Source organism: Lissotriton vulgaris, unplaced genomic scaffold (assembly GCF_964263255.1).
Source record: "Lissotriton vulgaris unplaced genomic scaffold, aLisVul1.2 SCAFFOLD_773, whole genome shotgun sequence".
Lineage (NCBI taxonomy): Eukaryota > Metazoa > Chordata > Amphibia > Caudata > Salamandridae > Lissotriton > Lissotriton vulgaris.
In genome coordinates this window covers 539484-561213 of record NW_028241425.1, presented here as the reverse complement: position 1 = coordinate 561213, position 21730 = coordinate 539484, and positions in this window count along the sequence as shown.

Sequence of the window (21730 nt, the reverse complement as noted above, 5' to 3'; positions counted from 1 at the left end):
GCGGGAACGGGGCACGGGACAGCGAGGGGGGGGGGCGGGAACAGCACACGGTGTTCAATTATTCTCCTGGCGATGTGATTACTGCCAAAAGAGTCCACTTCAACATAAGAAATTCAAGGCATAGTGCATGTAATCAAAAGTTTGCTAATCCTCTTAATAGCACCATGCCCTGCTCCCAATTAGATAAAAGCCATACAGTAAGCCTAAACTTGCTCTAAATAGTATGGCAACCACGTGCTTGGGCGATACAAGTCTGAATGCAACCCCCTGGGCACCAAAAACAAACAAGCAACGGAGAGTGAAAGGGGAGGGGGGGTGCGGAACGGACAGCGGGAGGGGGCGGGAACGGGGCACAGGACAGCGAGGGGGGGGAGGGCGGGAACGGGGCACAGGATAGCGAGGGGGGGGGAGGGCGGGAACGGGGCACAGGACAGCGAGGGGGGGAGGGCGGGAACGGGGCACAGGATAGCGAGGGGGGGGAGGGCGGGAACGGGGCACAGGACAGCGAGGGGGGGGGAGGGCGGGAACGGGGCACAGGACAGCGAGGGGGGGGGAGGGCGGGAACAGTGCACAGGACAGCGAGGGGGGGGAGGGCGGGAACAGAACACGGTCAGCGGGAGGGGGGCGGGAAGGCAATCATAGATATAATTAAATTATGTTCGACACCTGCTGGCTCATAGAAAGAAAAAAAACATGTTCGACAACAGCTGGCTCAATCTCGAGCCCCCACGGGGCTGCAGGCAGCTATTGGTACCATTACCCAACTGAACTACATTAATGTAATGGTCTTGGGGGTCGAAGGGCGACTGCCCGCCAGGCTGACTGGCAGGGATTACACTGGCAGATGTGTGAACTCGCCAACCTCGGAGGCGGACGGCAGCCCTGCTGTTTGGGAACAAGGCACGGGCTGGGAGGCGGGAGGAGAGAGGTCGGAAATGGAGGAGGTTAGGGCGGGGGCGTCTGGAGCCTGGAGGGTGCAGGTAGAGGGTACCAACGCCGCCCTCAGCAGCCAAGGCAGTGATAACATGAGAGCTTAACTGCTCTCCGAAGGTAAGTAACAGGCAGAGCTCATGCGGGTGACCGGCAAACCTCGTCCCAGACGCGGGATGGAGGCGAGTTACTCGTCAGCAGTTTGGACGGGCGGGGCCGGCGGATTGCTGCGGTTTAGCACAAGTGATTTCAAAAGGATAAGTGAGAGGCCACCTGCCAGGCAGGGGTGATACGGGTTTCTCTTTCATAACAAGGTTAGCGCACCCTTTCACTGCGTTTGCTTCAGCTCTTCTGTCGCTGGTAACGTCGCAAAAACAGGCGATACTGCTACCGCAATGGCCCCGCCATAACCTAACTTGCCCTAAACTACCCTTGCCAGCAGACCAGTAACCTTTGGAAAGTGCTTTCTCGCCTGGGGGCCGTTCCTGTGGGATGAAGCTAAATGAATTTCCTTTCACTGAAGCCACGCCCAAACATCGACACTAACAAGGCCTTTCTCTTCTGACAGGACTTTGAAATCCTGCAAGTTAAACCCGATTCAACACTTTTAACCAGCCGATTGTTCACCATGAAGAGAGCAGGCCGAGATAAGAAAGGCGAAAATATGCACTTGCGCATTTTTACGTTTTATTTAACTCTTTTCTCCAGATGAGAAAATCATGCAGGTGAGCACGCATGGCAGGAAAAGTCACTTAAAATGTTTGGGAAAGCTAACATGTTACAACCTTGATGTTTTTATCAGCACTTACAAAAAACACTTTTTTGGGGAAAAGTACATTTTTTTGCTCGCCTGCTCTAGATTTACTATTGCGTAAAATACCAGCGACTTGTGAAGTTTTTCAAAGGGGTAAACACAATGGTCAGTAAATTTATGACTGGAAGTCTCATTTTAAAGTTACACATGCAGCAGAGAAAGGTTTATGAATTAGGCCCAGTCATCACTGTGAGCCCCCGTGCTGCCCTTCCTTGGTGAAAGCCTCACACCGGTCACGCTACCTGGTTCTGACTTGCATGGCCCTTACTGTATTATGCTGGCCAGCATACTGGTCAACTAACCCACATTTGGCGGTTGTCACACGCTTTATCGAGTTAATTCCCATTGATGGGATCACAGTCCGAAAGCCAGACTAACCCCACATTTTTAGGTCGAGTATTCCACTAGAGTGCATGTTTAAGCCGCCTAAGTCATGTAGGTCTCTCACCCTGCACTCCATGTTTCTCTCCGTTTCCCGACTGCTTCTCCCCACATCCTGCTGTTGTGCTCGGCGGTCTTCTCTCCTTTGGTTTCATCACACTCGCTTGCTGTGTTGCATTCCCCCCCCCCCGATTGCTTTTGCATTCCCTTCAGCTCCTTCCCAGTTGCTTTTGCGCCCCTTCCCACGTGCCCTCCAACTTGTTGCTTCATTGTTTGCCCCCAACCTCCATGTGTTGCTGCGCTGTGCCCCAAGCCACATGTTTCAGCCCGCATAAAAAAATAACAGGTTTTCTAACTCCGCATCCAAAGTAACCCGAGCACAGACAAGGAAGGCGGGCATCAGGAAACAAGCGGGAGGGGGCGGGAAAGGGGGAGGAGAGACGCAGCGCCATTGCGAGGCCAGCATCAGGAACCCGAGCACAGACAAGGAAGGCGGGCATCAGGAAACAAGCGGGAGGGGGCGGGAAAGGGGGAGGAGAGACGCAGCGCCATTGCGAGGCCAGCATCAGGAACCCGAGCACAGACAAGGAAGGCGGGCATCAGGAAACAAGCGGGAGGGGGCGGGAAAGGGGGAGGAGAGACGCAGCGCCATTGCGAGGCCAGCATCAGGAAACAAGCGGGAGGGGGCGGGAAAGGGGGGAGGAGAGACGCAGAAGTGCCGGCAATGCCGGACCAGATTCGGGGGCGTTCCTGGCTTTTTGCTGACGTCGCGTGACGTCGGCAAAAGCCAAAGAATCTCGGGAACGCCCCCGAATCTGGTCCGGCATTGACGGACAGGCCCATCGTCCAATGGCTATGCTCCATTTATGGAGCTAGCCAATAAATGACGAGGGCCGACCCAAACCCACACTACAGTTCTCATTAGGTTTTCGCCTGCGCGAAAAAGCTGCGCAGAGCGCAGCTTTCGCCAGGCAAAACCTAAAAAGGAAACCATGACGCAGCTGCATTATTTTATAGGCACACGCATGCTTAATGACAATTTTGCACCTACACAATTATGTAGTGCCATTTATTTATTTACTGATCTAAAACGGATTAGTACATTTTAAAAGACAAAAAAGAAGTAGCACAAAACTGATTTTTTTCTTTTTAGGCAGAGGTGCCAACAGCAATTATCTACCTGGTCTGCCCCCTTTCAAAAAAAAAATATTTTTTAAAAAGATGCTGGGGGAAATGGGCAAAAGCAGCACCCGAGGGAGAGCTACGCAGGTCAGAGGGAGAAGCACACAAGCATTAAAGCAACATGAAGCACAGGTATGGGAGTGAGGTTGAATATGGGAGAAGCACATAATGAAAAGAGCTGGAAAACACATGCCATTCCATTTATAAACTTTATTTCTGCCGTAAAAGACCATAAAAGTCACATAATAGCACATTACAAAGATAAAAATAAAGCTAAAATGACACTCCATAAAAGTTTAAAAAATAAATATTTACATATTTCATCGGCAACAGCAGCTCATTACATTAAAAAAAGAGATATATAAAAAGTTAGTTGCACAATTACAGTGCTATCTTTAGCAACTTTTGGCATCTTTTCCACATTGGAAGAAGAAAGCGGGAAACGGCAAAGACCACAATAGTTTCTGTTTCATTTCTTAAAATTCGATAGGAAACCGTACATTGAGAGAACCCCATATATTTACAAAGTGGGATGAGCCAATATTTTCTTGATGGTCTATACACAGGACAAAAAATAGTACATGTAACACCGTCTCGGGAGGACCCTTGCAAGCTAGGCATATATTTGCAGTGGAGTTTACCCAGTTCTTTGTAAAATCAAATAAAGGAAGGGTGCCCAGCCTGAATTGTATGTATAACTTCCTCACCAGGGCGGGTTGGATTTCATCCATATAGGGTTCAAGCATCTATTGGTCTTTGAAACTTAAAAAATCTGTTGTAAGTTGGCCAAGGGTGTTATTTTCCTGCAGAGCCCTAAGCCTGTATGATCCATAAGAGTTCACCAGATCAGGAACGGGAGATCTGTGTACAATATACCTCTGGGCTAAACCAGAGGTCAAAATGACAAACTTTGGCACAGAGGTCTTTAATATATGCAAGCCAGGGAAATGTAACTGTCCCAGTTTGCTCCAAGATCGAGCGAAGCTCAGACCTGTATGAGACCAACTCAGGGGCCAGCCAAATTCTGCGCCAAAAGGTAAATGGACGCATTCCAGCTTTTTCGGAGATAGGTCTTATGCCCAAATCAAGACGTTGTGGAAGAAGAGGGGTGCTTAACGGAAGATTCAGCAGACATCTCATAAACTTATTCTCGTCTAAAGTCAAGCCCTTCGTGGGACAATGCCCCCAAAGCTCTGTCCCATATAGTGCAGCGCTTCTCACCTGCACTTTGTATATCTCAGTAAGAGGGCCAGGGACCTGGGGTCGTGGCTTAGCAAAATGGCCGGCTAGACGCGTTTTCGTCCAGCTCCTGCCCTAGTGTCCCCTAAATACTTAATTATCCTGGCACATTTCGAATTTAAACGGTGCTCCTGAGGTAAGGAGCCCCCCGGACCTCGGAAGTCGTCACTTACCGATTATTAAACGCCAGCGACTGCGGGAGACCCGTTGGCCCACGGCGATCCTGACTGCAGCAGTATCTGGGAAATGGCGGCCGCCGCGCGGTGAAACAGCCCCACCTGCCGACGAGAGGCGGGAGGCCCAGCGGAACACAGTACCCCCCGTGGAGGAAGGCGGGGGGCGCGCGACCCCCGGTGACTGGTGAGAGCAGCGGAGGGTGACATAGTGCGGCTGACAGGTGCATCGCTGCGGTCCCCGGGTTGAGCCCCTATGCGAGGCCGGGGAGGAGAGGCCTACATGCCTTCTTGCAGCACCGGGGCGCTGATGGAGCAGCTGCAGACAGAGCCCGCTGGGACCGGGCGGCCTGGGACATTGATTTCCTTCTCCCCCCGACCCACTGGGGGACAGCAGGATTACGGACATCTCCGAGGGTGATCGGGCAGCTGTGCTTTGGACCTTGAGGGGCCCTACGCACCGGCGGCCCCCAGTGAAGGGAAGCAAGATACATCGATCCCCTCAGGGCGACGGTGGGGACAATTAGCACGATTGTGTGCGGCCGGCGGAGGAGACGCTGTGGTCCCGGAGTGAGTACTTGTGCAACACGGAGGTGGTGCGGCATATGCACGTTCCTGAGGCCCTGAGATGCCGCAGAACCCACAGACGACAGGGTGCTGGCTGATCCCAACCTGCCTGGGGCCCCCATTTCCCTCCCCAACCCTCCATCCGGCGGGGGGACTAGGGCCTATATCAAAGCTCCTTCCGCGTGGGTAACCAGGGGATGGCCGGCTGAGACGTGGGTGGACCGAGAGAGAGGACCCCCCCCCCCTGACTGGCTGGGGCTGTAAGATACCTCGGAGCCGCCGCTGCTGTAGCCGGAAGTCAGCACGGAGACCGGACAGCTGGACTTTGACCACTGGAGCCTGCCCCCCTCGCCTCCCGCTCCTGGGCGGCGCAACACCGAGAGAGCCCCTGCTGAAGCAATAGTGAGAACCAGGGTTCGACAAAGAGCACAGCTGACCGGAGGCCCATATTGTCAGTACCCCGCGGCCAGACCAGTTGGGACGGGGGTTTCTACCACCAGGGCTGATCTGCGCCACGTAAGGGGGTGCCACCGGGACCCCGAAATATCTCCTGTGAAGTGCCCGGTGGAGGACCCTTGGAAGCCCCCATTATTATGGGAAAGAACCGACCGATAAGGGGAGCCCAAAAAAATAAGATTGTGCAGTACACGGTCCCGGGCCCTCCAGCGGTAGAGCGCCCCGGCCTGGATCGGAGGATGGAGGCCCACCCGGATGCGGCCGCCCAGGACAAGGTCGATATTCTGGCGGCGATTCGTGACTCCAGGGTGGCGCTAGAGGGCAAAATAGACGGCATGGCCATGGATAATAACCATTTACGCCTTGATCTCCGGAAAGTAGCGGACAGGGTCACCACCACGGAGGGGGATCTAACCGAATTGCAAACTGAGGTCTGGCAGCTGGAGGAGACAGTGGCGGCTCTCCAGTAACACACGGCCCGATTGGAGGATCGCGCCGAGGATGCAGAAGGGCGGTCCCGTAGGAACAATCTCCGCTTCCTGGGGTTTCCCGAACGCACGGAGGAGCCGGCGGCGGACCTCTTCCTTGAGGACTGGATTGGCAAGGCCTTCCCAAACCTGTGACTGTCCAAAATGTTTGCAATAGAGAGGGCACATAGAACCCTGGGGCCGCCGCCAAAGCCGGGATCACCACCTATGGCCATAATAGCCCGGTTCTTCAACTTTAGAGACCGGGACGTGATCCTACAACATATCCACAAGACCGGACCGCCCAGGTATGATAACCACGACATCCACATTTTTTTCCATACTATACTTGAAAGGTACAAAACCTCCGGAATGATTTCCTGCAAGTTAAGCGACGAATGCAGAGCCACAATGTCAAATACAGTCTGTTCTTCCCAGCCCGGCTTCGAGTGCAACACAGCGCTGGGACGCATTTTTTCGACCGCCCGACAACGCGGGCGACTGGATGGACTCGTTGGGCTTGGAGGACCACAAACACACACAGGGCTGGCAGGAGCAAAGACGGCGGAATGCCAGACGGCGGAGCCAACGACGCAGTGAGGGAGGTCAGCCCCTGGGAGGACGCGCCGTCACAGAGAATGGACGTTTCACGGTGGGCCCGGATGGTACCCTCTGGGCGGAACTGGAGAAAATCCCAACCCAGAACCAATTCTCCCCACTTTGTTTGGTTCAGGAAACGCAATCAGACTCTGGAGGGACCGCCGGTCCGGCTGCTGAACCTCCACAGGTCACCTGACTGGTAAATCTGATGGTCCGTATCTGATGCAGGGGGGTCATGGACACTGTGAATATTTTCTATACCTTAACTTGGGGGGTCTGTATAGCCTGATGGACCGGAAATGGGGCTGTTCCCCGGAGTACTAGGAGCAGCATGAAGAGGGGAGGGGGGAGCTGAAGACCTGTTGATTACAGTGACTGTACTATTGTGCCAAGTTTCAACTTCAAGAGGCCGATTGTAGAGTGCAGCTGCGGCCGGCTAGGCCTCGGTCGGGCAGGGCTGCGCAGTACCAGTCAGTTGGCTGAAGGTTCAATTACGGGGTGAAGGGAAGGGTTTTCTTTTTTGTCTTTTTGGACTACTACGTACTCAAGTGTTCAGTTTAAAAAGTTTGTTTCTATTTCTTAATTGTGACTTGAAAAGGGAGGGTCTGTGGGGGGAGTGTCTTTGGGGTGGGGTTCGAGGGCTCCTGACCCAGTTCGGATTGGGAGATGCGGTACTACCGCCTGTGGGTGGGAAATGTTGGGGTTCCCTGTTTTGGTTCAGAGAGGGATGCTGCCGGGTCATTTTACTCTCTTGCTTTGCAATGTTTAAGTTGTCTGCTTTTTGGAGGGTCATGTCACGCTGCGGAGAAGGTTCCAATGGGTGCCAGGTGGGAGCTGCGAAGTAGAAAAGTGCTAACTCATGAAAGGTGATACATGTAAATACAAACTACTGACGTGGAATGTTAGGGGGCTCAATAATATGGTTAACCGGATCAGAGTAGCCACCGATCTTATGCGTTATGGGGTCAGCTTCGCTTTACTCCAGGAAACACACCTTTGGGGGGACTGCCTTAAGTATGTCCAGCGTAGATGGCGTGGACAGTTTTTTGCCACGTCTTACTCCGGGTTCACCAGAGGGGCTCTAATTTGGGTGGCACCGGGGGTCCCCTTTAAAGCCACACACACAAAACTGGATCCGGAGGGCAGGTTTGTAATCGTGATAGGTACTCTAGATGGGCGTAGTGTATGCTTGGTGAGCATTTACACCCCGAATACGGACGATGGTGAGTTTTTGGGTCAAGTGCTGGGACAGTTAGATATAGACCCGGACACAGAGCTCCTGATGGCGGGGGATTTTAACTGTGCGCTCGATGGGAATTTAGATAGATGCCCCCCAAAGTTAGACGCCAAACCTAAAATGAGAGATGCAATGGCCCAGATGCTCCAAAGTTATGACCTGATAGATGCATGGAGGCACCCTGCTCATCCAGTGTATTTGTGCTACATGCCTGCTGCCAACACGCACAGTAGACTAGATTACTTCTTTCTTCAGGGCATGGTAATGGACCGGGTGGAAGAAATCCACTATTTGATCATTCTCCGCTCCTGCTCACATATTTGGTAGTTGGACCTCGGCCCAAGATCCCGCTCTGGAGTCTCAACATAGAGGCTTTCGGGGATCCCACTTATAAGGAGGCTATCTCGCAAGGGCTCGAGACGTATATCTAGAAGTGAACTGGGGGTCAGCTAACATGAGGACGACTGAATGGGACGCCATGAAAGTGGTCCTTCATGGGACGTGTATGTCCACAGAGGTAAGGGTAAAGCGGGTGCTGGAACGGGAACTCCGACAGCACGAGGACCGCTTGGCAGAGATGGAGAGGGACTTTCCCACAGACAAGGAGCAGTGGCCCGAATGGACGGCCACGCAGCAGCAGTTGGGGGACACCTGGGCCTCGCTTGGCAAATTTAATAGGACAGACAGCTGGCGGAGATGGTACACGGAGGGCGACAAAGCTGGAAGACTATTAGCGCATCTGGTACGGGCAGAAACCCAACCTCACCCGATTTTGGCACTGCAGAATGAAGTGGGCCGGATGGTATATACCCAGCAGGCGATTAACGGGGTGTTCCGATCCCATTTATGCAAAATATACTCGGAATCGCATCCTTTAACGGGCGCCGAGGACATAGAGGTGTACCTCGAGGGGATACAGCGGCCCGGGATTGAAGCGAATAGCCAGGAAGATCTGGGGGGCCACTCCGAGAGTAGGAACTGCGTGCTGCAATAGCCCATCTGCAGACAGCAAAATCCCCGGGGATGGACCGATTAGCGGCTGAACTCTATAAAGAGTTCAAGGGTGTTCTGGTCCCAAAAGCAATGGAGGCCTATGACCGGGGCTCGCTCCCGGACTCCATGCGGGCGGCGATGATCGTAATGATCCCCAAGCCGGGTAAGGATCCTCTCCTCCCCGGATCCTATAGACCCATATCCATGTTGAATGTGGACTTGAAGATCATCAGCCAGGTGAAGATCATCAGCCTACCTTCGACGCCTGGTCCATGATGACCAGTCGGGGTTCATCCCGGGCCGGAACTCCTTACGGAATATCCGTCGCCTGGCCCACGTCATGCGAACTTCAGCGGGACAGGCCAAGCAAAGCACGCTGGTCTTTCTGGATATCGAACAAGAGTTCGACTCGATTCGCTGGGCCTACCTCTGGAAGGTGCTTTTAAAACTGGGCCTGGGGGAAGGATTTGTAAAATGGGTTCAGCTATTGTATACCAGACCTGTGCCCAGAGTCTGCACGGGCCGATGTGTCTCGGATGAGATACCCATATCGAGGGGAACTCGTCAGGGGTGTCCCCTCTCCCCCCTGCTCTTTGCCCTGGCGATGGAGCCGTTGGCATGCCATCTCCGCACGGTGCTGCAGGACCGGGGTATTAGAGTTGGGGCAGTGGAGCATGTGGTGTCCCTATATGTGGATGACGCCTTGGTCTATCTGAGTCAGCCGACGCAGTCACTGCCCATCTTGATGACCCAGCTATCACACTTTGCGGCTGCTTCTGGCCTCGCAGTAAATAGGGACGAAATCCCAGCTCTATGCGATTGGAGAGCAGTCTGAATGGGAGGGGGTCCAGCGCCCAGAGATGGGGCTTCCATCGGTGGACAACACACTTCACTATTTGGGGATCTGGATTGGTCGAAACCCGACCGATTTCTTCCACCACAACATGGGACAGATAATCCGGGGTCTGAAGGGAAGTATCGCCTTCTGGAACACCCTTAAGATCTCCCTTGTTGGGGAAGATTGCTCTAATCAAGATGGTGGTCCTCCCGCGCTGCCTGTACACGATGCAGGGGTCCTTTTATGAGTTGCTGCGTCGGATTTTTGGGGAACTGGATTCCCTCCTAGTCCTCCTGTTGTGGAACTGGAAGAGATGTAGGGTAAGTCTGGAGGTCCTGAAGCGTAGGTGGGGCGCGGGAGGATTGTCAGTCCCCGATCTAGAGCTGTACTACTTCGCATCACATCTACAACATGCCCTTGCATGGTTGGATACGGACCCCTCCTGGGAACGGTCCTTGCTGGCAGGGGCCTATGGGAGTGGACAACTGGGAGTGCTGCTATGGCAAGAGTGGGGACAGCGAAGTCACATTCCCCCGCTGGTGCGGTTAGGGGCCACAATCTGGGACCGTGTGATGGAACGCCACATCTGCAGCACGCCGTTTGCCCCTGACATGGATATGTGGCTGATGCCGCCCTTTGCCCGGATTGCACGGGTCATGTCCATAGACAAATGGGTGGAGGGTGGTTGCCTGATGTTAGCCGATCTGTATCCAAATGATAAATTCATCACTTACCAAGAGGCGGTCACTACCTTCGAGCTTGGTCCAGGGCAATTCCTTCATTACGCTAAATTAGCGGCGACTGCACGGCAGTTATGGCCCTGGTTTCCGGAGGCCCCGGCGCACACCCATACCTTAGTCACTATGTTGCCAATGGCGGAAGTTTGTGACTCACCTCTACAGGGCTTTGCGGGAGGATAAAATGGCAGCGGGCGTGTCCGCAGGAAATCACCCCCCGTGAATGGGAAAAGATACATGAGAGTGTGCGCAAGGTATCGTGAGCAACCGCTTTAAACAAATTCAATATAATATTATACACATGACCTACCTCGCCCTTAAACGACTCCAGGTTATTGATAATACCAGAGATTCCCGATGCCCGAGATGCCGCAGTCCCATGGCGGATTTTGTCCATATGATGTGGACGTGCCCTATCCTCCAATCCTATTGGAAGTTGGTTCTGGAGGTCTTGGCGAAGGTATCGGGGTGGGTAATAGACCTAGACCTGTGCCCTTGCCTCCTGGGCTTAATCCCCAGAGACCCTAAGTGGAAAGTGAGCAGACGGTTCCTCATACTAGGCCTGGTTACAGCTCGACGGCGTATTGAAATCCGCTGGCTGTCCCCGCAGGGCCCGATGTTGCAGAAATGGAGGGCGGATCTAAGGGAGTGGGCGTTGGCGGAAGAGGCGCACATGAGACATACAAGGAGAGATGGGAGGCTACCTGAGGTCCTACAGGCTTGGGGAGTGATGTTTCAGGAATTGGTGGGACTAGATGCCCCATTGACGCAAAACAGCTCAGACTCCACAAACACGGGACAGGGGATGACCCAGACTCAGGGCGGCGTGACACACGGTGACCCACCATAGAGAAGAGGTGGCATAGACCCTATTCTTCGTTCATACCTTTTCCATTTTCTTAGATCCGGCAGCGGCGTTCGTGGGGGAGCTTGGGGTGGGGTTGGGGGTTGGAGGATTGGGGGGGGGATGAAGAGTTCCTATGTTGTCCAATATTGCTTTTAAGGACAAGGTAACTGGATAAGTGGCAGACAAAGCACACTTTATTATCCTCGCCATTGTTAAGAGACTGGACTTAATGTGTGGATTTTCATGCATAAGGCGAATATGATGTATGTTGTCGGATTCAATTGTATGCATATACGTGGTGCTCTGAATCGGTATAAGTCTGTAACCTTGCTATGCAATTTTGTTTAATAAAGGTTTTTGAAAATCAAAAAAAAAAGAGGGCCAGGGACCCCAGTACTTAGAGACTTGGCAGCTTTCATAATACCACCAGACAACTGAACCAGCCTTAAAACCGCCTTTTCCATTTGGGGTCCCCAGGAAAAAGACTCAGAGAGAGTGACCCCTAGATAGCAAAGAGTGAGACCTTTTCTAGCGAGGTACCGCTAAGCGTAGAGTTCGGGCGGGATGATTTTACTGAATTAAACACCATAAACTTTGTCTTGGTTGCCTTTATTTTCAGGCCCTATTTACCCAGAATAGAGCAAAGCTGCCTAGAATTGACTGTATCCCCATTGGGGACTTAGATCGCAACAAGGTGTCATCCGTGAACAATAATGCGGGCACCTTCATTTGGTCTAGTTTCGGGGCATCACTGTTCTCAACCTATCTCAATTAGGACACCAGGGCATTGACATAAAGGCAAAACAGGGTGGGGGCAAGAACGCAACACTGCCTTACCCCCCTGTCAACAGGGAAGCGTGAGGTCAGTTCCCCTGATTTCCCAAATCTAACCTGGGCGAAATTCCCAGTATGTAGGCGATAATCATTTCTAGTAGGTCTGAGGGTATTCCAAGTTCATCAAGGACTGCCCACAACTTGGCTCTGGGAACCTTATCAAAGGCTGATTTTAAGTTTACAAATATCAAATAGAGACTGCCACCGTCAATTGATACCGTCTTCCAGTAAAGGAGTTGGAGCCTAAGAAGTTGGTCAATGGTCGATACATTTTTCCTAAAACCAGCCTGGTAGTCACTCAGTATGTCATGATCTTCCATCCACATGTGTAGACGGTCGAGCAAAATTCTCGAAATCAACTTCTGAGGGACATCTATCAGGCTGATTGGCCTATAGTTTACGGGCAGTAAGGGAGAACCCTTTTTATATATCGTAAATATTTCCGCTCCAAGCCATGTATCTGGGATTTTCATCCCCGAGCTATAGTGTTACATACTATACAAAGGTAAGGGCCCCAGATCATTGGTTCTGCCTTGAAAAGATCCCCAGGGATCTTATCCAATCCTGGGGCTTTACCAAGGGGGAGTGACTTGATTGCACCTTGAACCTCTACTAGAGGGATTGCCTCTAGGAGAGGCACAGCTGCAGGAAATTGTTTGGTTGCCACAGATGTTAAGGGCAGATCACTAGCATAAAGGGATTTAAAATGCACTTCCCAGGCTGAAGCAGGAATATTTGGTTTCACCGGAAACCGTTCGGTAGAATTATGGTTGGAGACCAGGTACCAGAAACCCTTCATATCCCTATTGTGTAGGGCTACTCGAATATCTTCCCATCTAGCACACTCCCATAGTTGTTTGGCTTGCATAATCGTGGCATTATACAGGTGCCTTTTTAGTTTTATTAGTGGTCTGTTCTCACTCCGGATTGCCTCAATAAGAGCACCCTTGGCCGTCTGACAGGATTTATCAAACCAGGTGAGCTTGTGGATCCTATTCACAGGGGGCTTGGAGAGGGGGGATTAAGGCCCACCGTTAATTCAGCTTGAGTTTTTTCAACCACATTCATATCCCAAAAGGTGGAAAGTCGGTTTGCCTCTTCCACGGCTTTCTCGAGGAAAGGGATGATTAAAATATACAGAGCTGCCAATTTTTCCGGGACTAACCTAATCGATTCCCACCTTATCCTCCTTTTATTACTAGCCAAGACTAAGTTATTACAGGCATTAGGGAGACTCAACGCTGAGGATCGATTGTCCGGAATCCGAAGTTCCAGGACTAAAGCATTATGATCACTGTTGTGTCTTGAGAGAACCATAAAATCAACTACCCACAACCATGCACTGATTTCCACCAAAATGTAATCCAGAAGAGAGAACTGTACAGATCTGTTAAAGGTGGGCTTCTCTGGTTGGTCGTACTTGGTGGGGCCATTACATGCCCTGAGGGAATGCAAAAGCATGGCCTTTTTTATCTGCAACATCAATGGGGGCCACGCCTTTACTTAACACGCCTTTACTTAAGTAAAGTCGCCTTTCTACTCACTCAGGTACGTAGTACTTTGTAAATCTAGGGCCCTCGTTACGTGTACCGAAGTAATGCTGATGGGCAGGTAGCCCGGACTCTTCCGCTAAAAACAGCCGAAACGCCTGGTTAAAAATCTGGTTCACAATGAAGGATTGCTGGTTTCCACTCGTTGCAACTTACATGCCAACATTTTTAATCGAGAAAGAGGGAGATTTCGCAAAAAACTGGGGGGCTTTATTTTCCCCATTGGTGTGCATAGAAGCAAAGGCAAATTCAGTTGGGCGACAACCAAAATCAAGTCATTTTTGGATTAAAAAATCGTGAGCCTCTTGAACCAGGTCTGTTGGCATTTATGCTGTAGTTGAGTATCATCAATTGATCAGAGCTCTTATCAGGGTTGGGGCCGTGACATGTGTAGATTGTGCATGAATGAATGGGCAAAGGATATGCCACAAAATCACATGAATCACAAACACATTCGGCATCAGTGTGTAAGAGCTATCACCCAAGGCAAAATCTTGCACAGTGTCAACTACAGATACACCTTGTTCATCAGTAAATAAGACCCACGCCAAGATACCACTTTTTTCAAACTCATATAAACCCATTGTACATTACTGAGTAAGACGAGCCATCAGAAAGGTGAGTTATTGCACTGTATTGACCCTATACACGTAGAGTACATCAATGTGTAGGCTCTATTTCTGGTGTTATATAATGTATGGTGGATCTCATGCACACATTGTGTATGGATAACAGCCATCACTCAAGTGAGGTACCACACTTGATCAACCACATACACACATTGTGAATCAGTGAATAATAGTCACCACAGAAGTAAGAACTTACACTGGATCAAACTTATTCATACACTGTACATCAGTGGATAAGAGCCATTGCCGAGGTGGGATATCACACTGCATCAGCTCCGTACACACATTGTGCACCTGTGGAAGAGAGCTGACACTGAGGTGGCGTATCACACAGCATCAAACTTATAAATAAATGTATTTGGTAGTATGGTAGGTTATGATTTGTATATATATCATATGAACACCCAGAAGAGTTACTTGGTGCTAAAAGACATGGGTACTATAGGAGTAAAGACAGTGACTTAGCTTGATCAGGAAGAAGATGATCTCAATAGCTCTTCTATTGTGGGCTGGCTTTTCAGTTGATATCTCACCTACCAAGGGATGTGTTAACTGCTCCTATGAACACGTTGTACATCTATGGATAAGGGCCATCACTGGGCAAGGGGTATACACCACTCAACTGACCTTGTGCACTCATAAGTGGAAAACACTAGCCCATGCATCAGATGTTCATTAGTATCATTGCCTTAGAAACATGTGCTTCCTATTGAGGCGCGGGTCAATTTTAAAATTCTCACCATCGTTCAAAGTGCCCTCTGCTCTCTATGGCCGTGGGCCTATTTATTTACAGAAGAGGTTTTCCTTCTATGTCCCGGATAGTCAATTGCGGTCTTCCTCACAACTTTTGGCCCAGACCCCTTGGTTCACCCGCCAGAGGCTGGAAGGGAGTTCCCTTGCCCTGAAGGCTAGCTTTACGCTGTATTCATGATTCTGTGGATTTTTTAGAGAAAGCTGAAAACCTTTCTCTTTTAGCTTCAGTTTTTGGAAACTCACGACTCTTTCCTGATTGCGCCGGGACACTCTTTGGAGTAGCTGTGCGCACTACAAAATCAAATAGCATAACATAACATGTGTTCTTTGAAGGCCATGGCCAATCACCAGGGTGAGCTATTCTCTTTATTGAATTATTACAAACACATTGTGCATTGATGGATGAGATATTGCTTCATATCTACCTTACAAAAACATATTTCATTAATGGATATACCCTGCTCGTGGGTTATGTTATCATTACCTACCACATACACATTGTACATCAATGCGAAGATCAAGCCCAGGTGTGGGAACATTACCCTCGACCCGTTTTATCTAAGAATCTTGTTTAAAATGGCTCACACGAGTCCACAAGTAAGAATTCATGTGTCAACCTCTTACTTACAGACACAATATTGGCTAACACCAAATGAGGTGGAATATCACTCCATGCTATGTTAGATGCCGAAAAAGCATTTGATCGAGTGGGGTGGGAGTATTTGTGGGAGGCACTAAAGAATGTAGACAATCAGGGTAAATACCTACAGTGGGTTTGCTCATTGTACGACAGTCTGCAGGCCAAAATTAGTTATGGTGGAAAAGATTCAACAAGCTTTTCTATAGGGAGGGGAACCAGGCAAGGGTGCCCTCTGTCCCCACTGCTCTTTGCTCTTTCTTTAGAGCCATTTTTAAATGCACTTTCTATGCAAGGAAATATTCACCCATTTCTACACGGCGGAGAGAGTTTGAAAATCACTGCTTTTGCAGACGATATTGCTGTATTCACCACAGACTTAGTAAAAGCTACACCTGAAATAATAAAAGAGGCTGCGCACTACGGCCATGTCTCAGGGTACAAACTTAATGTAAGTAAGACGCAGGTAATCGCTAACTATAAACCTCTGGAATCGATTCCAGGTTTATGTCAAAGTGTGATCTACTTAGGCATTAGATTAGCATCCAGTATTGACAAAATCATTACGCTAAATTATGATTCTCTCTTAAAGGAAACAGAAAAGTCACTCAAAAAATGACATAAGATTCTGATCAGTCTAATGGGACGTATCAACCTAGTGAAAATGAAAATTTTGCCGAAGGTGCTATACCTATTTAGATCTATCCCTTTGCAACCCAATAAAATCTTCTTTAAAAAACTTGAGGGTATCTGTAGCAGCTTCATATGGGGATACAAAAAAGCGCGTAGGGCACTGAAACTACTAGCACTGCCAATAGAAAAGGGTGGACTAACATTTCCTGATTTTAGGCTCTATTTCTTAGCCACCTTCTTTCGTCATATACGAAGTCTGATAAAAAACAACAGTACGTTATTCTTTCACCGGCTTATGTTGGGATCTGATTGCAACCAATTTTTACACCGCTTGCATGATCCTAACTACTTCAAGCAGGTAAAATTTAAGTCAGCCAGGCACATTAAAAAAATCTGGGACCAAATACTGACTACTGGGAAAATCCCCTTTTACAATGCAGAGCTCAGAATATGGGGCAATCCAGGACTTCCTGATATTTTCTCTGATGGAGCAGGTTCCCTTTGGGAGAGACATGGCATTAACACATTGGGGGACTTATATGGCCAAAACGGTTTCATGGATTTTGAAGCACTTAAAATTCTATATAATTTAAGGGATAATATGTACTTTAAATACATTCAGATAAGGGATCATCTGCTCTCTAAGATGAAAATTACGGAAGCAATAGAACCAGATATACTTATATGTTTATACTCTAATTAAGTAAAATCACTAATAAGTCTAGGGTACGGATCTCTAACACAGGGTAGAAATGAAGACTATGCGAAAATAGCTGCCAAATGGTCTTCCCGACTGGGTATGAATATTAATCCCATACAGATTTCATATTATTTACGTCATATAAACTTGATTGTCCAATCTACTAGCTTGAGGCTACAGTCGTACAGAACCATCGCACAACTCTATCACACACCACAGAGAATAGCTAGTTGGGTACTCAAGTAAATAAGAAAACTAAGTGCCCAAAGTGTGATCAAGAAGCGGCAGGCATAGAGCCCAGCGCTCTTGCCATTCTGGAAAGGGCTGACTGACATCTTAAATAACAAACAAATTGCTACACCATCATTGTCAGCACAATTGGTCTTACTAGATATCCAGGAAACAAATTGTCCCTACAAAGACCTAATAACTATTATATATGCATGTGCCAGGCTAGTCATCGCTAGATTATGGATATCTAAGGATATCCCAGACGTCTTCGAGTGGTGGCTCTTGATGAAAGAAATTAACACTATGGAACTGTCGCTAGCAAGACACAGGGGCCTCAAGGCTCTTCAAAAGAAGGAAAAAATGTGGTTAAACTTTATTGAATCATGATCTATCTGAACTAGAAGAGAACGAGGCCAGCTCAAATATTGGTTTATTATCTGTAAGACTTTATTTCTTTTTTCTACTATTTTTGTCAAAGATTAGTATTTGTCAGACCTTTGTTTCTAACGTTGTTTGTCCCTAAATTGCTTACTCATTTCATATTGTAACTACTTATATACTTCTTTTGAAACGTAAACTATATGTGTATTTTGTAGTCTTGTTCTTCCTTCAATAATAAAAATAATAGTAAAAAAAAGAGGAATATCACTCCATGTCTGCCTCATATAGAGAGTCTTCAAACAAAGGTGATATTATTTCTGGAAAGTGAATTAACTCCACTAACTGAAATCAACCTCTTCTCACTCACTCACGGATTATCACTGTTTGCAGCCTCAATCTCTAAAGGATATCTCCATTAAAATCCTCCAATAACAAAAAAAGCAAATATGTTCTTTCAATTTTCGTATGGCAGGCATCTTTTTATGTGTCCTCAATTCCACAAGTACATTTTGCACTGTATCATCAACATCTCCCTCCAACAAGTCATAATTTCCAGCACCCTAAAACGAACCAATGTTACCTCTTGTTATAATAGCCATCCCTTGACCAGACAGACTTTCTCAACTGCTGTTCCTTCTCAATCATCTCATACATTGTGAAGCGCTCTGGCAATCAGTGGCTGCCTTGACTTCAAAAATATTTTAGATGAATGCCGATGAAAAGTATATGGCCTGCCTTTGCTTATATCGCTTCAGATTGCTCATACCCCAGACACAGCCCCCCTGAATTGGTCGATTGGCTCAGGCATGGTCACTCGCAATCTGTAGAAGTTTAGGCGACTTTCAAATGGCCCTCAAAGGGTACAAAGCATTTCTTGGGCTTTACAACTCTGACATACTTTTCAACATATTCGGTCCAATGACATTCCTCAATTCCATCTATGATCTAGAATGTATGAAAATGCTTGTAAAGGTGAACCCTCATGACTGCACACCAGAGTCGTTGCACTATGTGTTTTTTGATCCCCTTTACCTCCCATAGTTTCTCTGTTTTTGGTTATTAGTTGACTCCAAATCTGAGGGATACCAACTTTAGTGGTCCTCCATGTAGCACGAAGTTGCTGCTGTTGGGAGAAGAGAGGTAGAAGTGTCCTCGCTGCACCCCTTATGAGGTGGCCGTCTGTTGCAGCACTTTGGGTCGCTTTAGTGAACATCCTTATTTGTGGTACCACTGGGCCGTGGGTTGAAGGCCCCTTCAAACAAACCACAAATCCCTTCATAATGTAGGCCCCTTCACCCCACTTCTGATGAATGGGAAGATGGTACTGGGAAAGTTAAAAGGGCTGTGTGCAATAGTGGATGTTGGTGGTTTGTAGAAACAGCACTATGAAATCACTACCATAGCTTCCCAGGTTTTGGATTGTGTGTGTGACATTTTCCTAATTTTTGTGAAATTATAAGTAATATTTCAACGACTATGTGACACTTTCTCGGGAGTAAAGTCAAGCCATGGAGACGAGGGAAACATAAAAAAATCAGAAATGTCACCCATATGAGCAACGTGACTGCAGCAGCAAACGCAAATGTTCATAGCATAGCAAGTCATTGCAACACTAGGAGTACATCGTTTAAACCATAACTGCTACGTGTTCGGATTGTCCTCGTATGCTATATACGTGTTTTGCATATGTCAGATTCCGTCCATTTAGGCTTACTGCAAGATTTTGTTTTCAGCAGAAAAGTCAGCAGTCAAGCACAGCCACCTAGCCCGACAAGCCCTCAACTACATTAAACCCCTCTCTCCCCTCCACCCCTTCCCTAAGAACTCGTGAATCTGGGGGGTCGGGGAAACCACGTTACTTTCCGCCCAGCCTTCTCTCCAAAAGATCCGGGAAGAGCCAACGAAATTGCCCAGGAAGGAACTCCTCCTTATTAGGCGCAAAATTCAGCAGCTTTCAGACCTCAGAGCATGTCCCATAATGTCTTGTGTCACCAGAAAAGCCAAGCCAAGTCTGAGGTCTCGGAGGACTAGGACATCCGCTCCAGGAGTCTCCCTTTGACCTCAAGGTCGCAGGTTCAAATTCTGGCGCTTCCGCCCAGCCTTCCGAGATTGATGAAATAAACCTAGAGGGGAGATGGTGTGCTTTCCAGTTACACGTTTTGTTGCTCATACTCAGAAGCTAATTACAGAACTAGCAGGAAATAATCTCCCATTCTATTACACTAGGGACTGGAAGTTATTGTTATACATTTAATGTACGAGGAAAGCTTAAAACACATTCAACTTTATGGCCATAATTCCACACGTGCTCCACAGAAAGAAGCTCCAAATTCCAGGTAAGACTGAAGTGAAGATATTAAATATTAAACTAAAGCATTAACATTTAAAATAAAAAAGCTGATCCCAAAATACCTCGCACATACAGACTTTGATTCTCCAACCTATGCTCTACATGTATTCCATTTATTTATATGTTTCATGTGGTGCCTCTGCCCTGGCCAAAGCTTTAGCATGTTTTACGTTTGAGCAGTGTATACTTAAATTCACACCAACAGCAGCAAGGATATGAGAAAGTAAGAAAAACTGAAAACAGATAAATGTCTTAATTCAGGTGTATTTGTTTATGTGCAACTCCAATAGCAGACAATTACAGCAAATAAGGAGCAAATACGAAGAATTCTAAATGCCACCCAATCGTGAAAAGATCTACGCTCCATTCAAAAGGGAAAAGCTCCAATTTATGGCACCCTCAACTAAGCAATCTCTGCCTCTCATTTGCGCCTTCCCCTCTTAAGAGACCTCATTCCTAAATAACTGGGCCAATTTCATATCTCTTCCAGGGAAAAAAGACCACAACATCTTACTCGAAAACTGGCAATCAGTCGTCCAGATAGTACTTAGTAGAACTCAAGATCTATTGTCTAATGGAGAGCGGAGGCAGGGGTATGTAACACCGGTGAGTTACAATTACCGTACTAGAGCTGAAAGGACATACACTGCGCAGTCTGTACTCTCTTGAAGTTATTTATCAGGTAACAGGGTACGGTCAGATATGCTCCATTGTAAGAAGCTAGTCTTGGACGGATAACTGCCATAAGCATGTGGCCTCTACAGGGATAGGACAGCACAGAGTGTGAGTAATTTGAGGGTATACAGGTTTATTTATTTATATAATTTGTAAAGGGCAACTAATGCCATTAGACGTCTTGGCGCTATAGGAACTGAAAAAGTTGGCGTATTAGATGACCTCATTGAGTTTAGCCTGGGCCGGGTGCCTTTAAGTCTCCTGAGGGAACAGCCAGGTCTTTAAGGGCCTTTCTGAAAATGAGTAGAGAGGGCGCAACTTTCAGTGCCATTGGGAGACTGTTCCAGAGCAATGCTGTGGCCCTGAAGAAGCTCTTTCCACCCCAGTTGGTTCTCCTAAAGAAGGGAACAATCAAATTAATTGCGGAGCCAAAGCGTAGTGTCCTGGCTGGGATGTACCATTTGAGTCTCTCTCTAAAATGATCTGGCCCCAGTCCATGCAGCGCCTTATAGGCCAGGCACAGAGCCTTAAATTTGCAGCGTTGTTTAACCGGCAGCCAGTGCAGTTTCCTGATGGCTTTTCTTGCTGATTCAAGTTTTAGGAATTTTGAGAAGGAAACTATAAGTAGCTTTTTGCAAGGTTTAAAGCTTCTTTTCAAGGCCCGCTGCGTGTGTGAGATAGAGGCTATTACAGTAATCTATCTTTGTAAGAGCCAATGCGCTGACAGCCGTTCTCAGGAGTTCAGACGGCAGAAATCTTTCAATCTTTTTTATGAGCCTTAGCAAAAAGAAGGAGGAAGAAGGATCCCTGAACTTCGTTTCTTTATCTATCAACATGCCAAGATTTTTGACTTTCTTTACTGGTTCAGGGAGTAAGTCCAGTTCGGGTGGCCACCG